This window comes from Nyctereutes procyonoides, unplaced genomic scaffold (assembly GCF_905146905.1).
Source record: "Nyctereutes procyonoides isolate TBG_1078 unplaced genomic scaffold, NYPRO_anot_genome, whole genome shotgun sequence".
Classification (NCBI taxonomy): Eukaryota; Metazoa; Chordata; class Mammalia; order Carnivora; family Canidae; genus Nyctereutes; species Nyctereutes procyonoides.
This window is the reverse complement of record NW_026575121.1, coordinates 38,838,035-38,842,936: the sequence shown is the minus strand read 5'-3', so window position 1 is coordinate 38,842,936 and position 4,902 is coordinate 38,838,035.

Below are 4,902 nucleotides of genomic sequence, written 5' to 3'. Positions count from 1 at the left end.
CTACAAGAGTGCATTGTGTAAATTAGATGTGTATTTAAGTGAAATAGGACAGCTTTTTTTTTCAGTTTGATTCAAATTCTGTGAAACTAATATGGAGAAAATCTATATATTTCTTTAATAGAATATATAGTGAGACATTTGGGTGGCTCAGTTAAGCCTCTGACTCTTGATTTCAGCTCAGGTCATGATCTCAGGGTTGTCAGATCAAGCCCTGTGTAGGACTCTGTTCTGGGCATGGAGCCTGCTTAAAATTCACTCTCTCCCCTTCCCTTTGTCACTCTCCCTCCCCCAAAAAATTAAAACAAAAAAATAAATAAAATATAAAGAGTTACAAAATTTATCTGTGCAATGCCTGTGCAATTTCTTGTTAACTCTTTCAGTTAAATGATACATGGAAGATAAACAGTGATTTAATTATATTGTGCTTTTTAAAACGCCAAATCATACATTTTTAATATGTATATTCTACATTCAAAAACAATAGAATTTATGTTGTGTAGTAGTGCAATGATCTAAACATCTAAACAGAAAAGTAACACAAAGATTTTGAGGTTCCAATTCACAAAATGCTATAAAATGGCATCTCAAAGTCATTTCCCCCTTGTGTTTTAATGAAAAAATTGTTATCCTTTGGGAAATGTTTCAGTGGAAAGAAGCAAAATGTATGGTTGCCAGTATTTCCCTGCTGGCTGACTTGAGAATGTTAGGGTTACTATGTCCCAAGAAGCAGCAAGCTCTGTCTGCTAATTAAAAAAGTGATTCCTAGGGTCCCCAGTCATTATGCATCTTGTTTTCAGTGGCTCAGACCTTCATCTCAGGGTTGTAAGATTGAGAACTGTGTGGGGCTCCTGCTCAGTACAGAGTCTGAGTTTCCTCTCCCCCTGTCTCTCTGACTCTCCTCTGGTCTGCTCACTCGCTCTCTATAAAATAAATAAATCCTTTTATTTTCCTTTTTTAAAGATGGTTCCCATAAGCCTCTTTGACAAGTCATGCAGGATCTGTGAAGAGTTGCTATCTTGGCCTCCTCTTCTTTGAGCAGAACATCTGAAGTATCTATAAATAACATATCGAGTGAATGAATGATCATTTCTACTTATAAATTTCCTTATGCGGCCTTCATGGTTGGGAGGCACAAAATCCACACAACTTGCTATCTAGGTGAGGAAGATCAACTTATAAACTTGGTACCAAATTAATGTCAAAACTAGAAGATCAGAGAAAATCATGCAGGATGTAAGACATTTGCTCCCTCTTGCATACATGACTCTTCAGTCTGCCATGCATGTTTCTATATCTTTTTCCCAGGAAGGAAGAAATAAGCAGCTCTTGATGCCTCATATGTCCCCTGAAAACGCATATGACAAATAACGGTGTTTTCCTTAACTCAGTTTCTTGTCCCCACAAGTCAAATGAAGTGTAATAAAATATCCTGTCTTAAAAGCAGGGATTACTACTTGAAATCTAACATGAAGCTTGTGCATATATGTGTGATCACATGGAATTTCTGATTGGATACAGTTATTATTATTTAGGGAGACTAACTGGATTGGAAATGGGTTTTTGTTTGTTTGTTTGTTTGTTTGTTAAACCCTAGTGATATATTTCACATTCTAAGTGCTCAAAAAATATTTCTCGATTTGTAGATTTACCACAATTATGTCCCTCTATTTTCAATTTTTCTTTATTGTACTCATTTCTTAGAACTTCCCTTTGTGTTCCTTTGTTCATCCAAATCTGTGGCATTCCTAGGACACAGACTTTCCAAGAATGCAGTAGGACTTACTTCAAACCACAATATAATTTACACCTTCAATTTCAGCTGAGCTCCATGCCATTTTGCAAATTTGTATTTTTGATTTCTGAGGACAACTTTCTTAATTTTACATGTATTTTATATCATTTTTAAAAGATTATTTATTTATTTGAGAGAGAGAGAGAGAGAGCACGAATGAGGAGAGGGAGAATCAGGGTCCCTGCTGAGAAGGAAGCCTGACCAGGGCTGGATACCAGGACCAGGGGATCATGACCTGAGCCAAAGGCAGACAGACACCTGACCAACTGAGCCGCCCACGTGTCATTTAATTTTACGTGTATTTTAATGTAAACCTAAACTAGATGGAAGCCTGATAATATGTTTATTTTTTCCTTTGATCACAAATCTAGTACTTAATAAATCGCAAAGTTTTGCTTAAATGTTTATTAATCCTAATGTAAATCATTGATTTCTGCATTCTTCAGTTAAAATCAAAACAGAAAAAAATATTTGTGTGGAAGGACATCTTAATACTATATTTGCTAACTGCAGTATTAATTATATCACTTATAAAGGTCGACAATATGGTATTGTTTAAATCAAAGCCTCAGGCCAGTTTTTTACAGCAATTTTGAAGTTGAAAGAAATAAATATAGATAACCAAGCTGGAAAAACTAATTACTTTAATTAGTAAAGTGGTTCATCTAAAGTGAGAGGATTTATTGAAAACCAAGTTAATATAACATGATATAGACCCTGTGATGGCCAGTTATGCATCAACTTGGAGGGTATTTTTGGTTGGAGTTAACATTTAACTAAGTGAACCTCAAGCAGAGAAGATTGTTTTTCCATAATGTGAGTGAACCTCATCCAGTTGAAGGCCTGAATAAAATAAAAAGCTTCATGAGCAAGAAGGAATTTTCCAGAAAGTGAGCTTCAGACTTTATCTGTACCATCCACTCTCCTGGATCCCAAACCTGCTGCTTCACACAACGGATTCATACTTCCTAGCCTCCCTAATCATGTGAGCCAATTTCTTAAAATGAATAATATATATGACCTCCTATTGGTTCTATTTATAGAACTAATTGATTCTGCTTCTCTCTGGAGAACACTGACAAATCCGGACTCCTTTATTTTTTCTACTCAGCCTAAATTAACATTGAAACTCTCTGTAAATTTACTAAATTTCTTTGCAGTCATTTATTCAGGCATGCATAAAATTTATCTCTGACCTGCCTGTAAAATCTCAATATACTTACAATGAGCAAGTGCACTGGCAAAAGCTTTCATTCATAAGGACTGCCAAATGCAAGTTACTGGACCCCAGCCAAATCCTAAGCAATGAGGCGATGCCCGTTGTAACACAGCACTACTAGGGAAGACATCCCACGAAAACAGATGACAGCAGGATGACAGCTGTGATGTGGTGAGGTGAGGAGGGAAAACCACCAGTGCTCAGCATGCAGGAGAAACACTGCAAGCACTCGCTGAGACACAGCCTCACACAACAGGACACAGCAGTAGAATGTGGAGAAACAGCCGTGGACCAAGCGTCTTAGGCAACAGTAATTGTCATAGGTGTCTCATGTGGAGTAAAAGAATCAGTTACTCAATGGAGAGAAAGGAATTGACACCACATAAAAACATCACCTCTCATAGCAAAGGAAGGGTTGACATTCATAAAGTGTGTAAAAGGAAGTGGTCTGTGAAGCACATTTATACAAATGAACAGCATTGGCACTCTTCTTTTCAATCAAATATCAATGTAGCACAAAGAATATCAACAGTATGGAACAAGCAGTGTGGAACAAGCACATCACTGCTAGTTTTTATAAACAAAATTAGATGGGTATGTATTTGACAAATATGATGATGGGAAAAGTTGAATGCTTAAAGAAACCCTCATTTCATAACGGGAACTGTATGACAACATACTCAGTGTCATTTACATTCTTAAGTACTTTTCAATGATCTTTCTTTTACTTTTACCTTGCTTTTCTATTTGGTTTTGGATGCTAGTTGCCAGATTTATTGAATTGGATCTTTTGGATCTTTTGAAAATCATATAACAGTAGTGCCCACCAATATGCTTTCTGGAACTGCTTTTAATTAGGAAAACTCATGCAAAGAGTATTACAATACATGTTTGTATAAAATAATGTATGACTGTTAAAACTCCTTTTAGTCTACTTCTGACATGAAAACTGTTAGATATTTCATATAGAAAATATTCTAAAAGCATGTTATTTTTCGTTTACTTAATTCAGCAGAATAAAGAATCCAAGAGGCACCTGGGTGGCTCAATCCACTGAGTGACCAACTCTTGGTTTCTGCTCAGGTCATGATCTCTGCATCATGGGTTCAAGTCCTGAGTCAGCCTCCAAGCTCAGCAAGAAGTCTGCGGCCCTCAGCCCCTCCCCCTGCTGGCATACACACACACTCTCTCTCTCTCTCTCAATTAAATAAATAATTCTGAAAGAAAGAAAGAAAAGAAAGAAAGAAAGAAGAAAGGAAAGAAAGAAAGAAAGAAAGAAAGAAAGAAAGAAAAGAAGAAAGAAAGAAAGAAAGAAAGAAGAAAGAAAGAAAGAAAGAAAGAAAGAAAGAAAGAAAGAAAGAAAGAAAGAAAGAAAGAAGAAAGAAATTCAAGATACTCTTGGGTCCCAACAGGCACTTTGTTGATATAAATATTTTGGGTCAGTTTCTGATAATTTTAATTCAGAAAGCTTAAAAATTTAACAGAAATTTATTATCTGTCTTGTCTTTTATAGGAAAAGTGGATGTTCCAAAGTTTAGCGCCTTTCACATATTCTTTAATTTGTCAAAGGTTACACTCAAAACTACCATCACTTAAAAAAAAAACAACAACATTGTTTTTATGACCTCTGACTCCTTTATTTTCTCAACATAAAATCATCTCTTTTCGTATATTTTAAACACTAATAATAATACAATTTATATGTAATTTTCTCAGGACACATTTTTGTGCTTAGAATAATTAAAGTACAGGGGATAGAAGGCTAAAAGTTAGATGGTAATTATTGCTTTAATCTTTGTGGGATTTGTGACACAGGAGGGTAATAAATAGAAATGATCTTAATAAAATATAGGGAAGTGTGATGGTACAAAGTTTTGTTGGAGTTAAAATA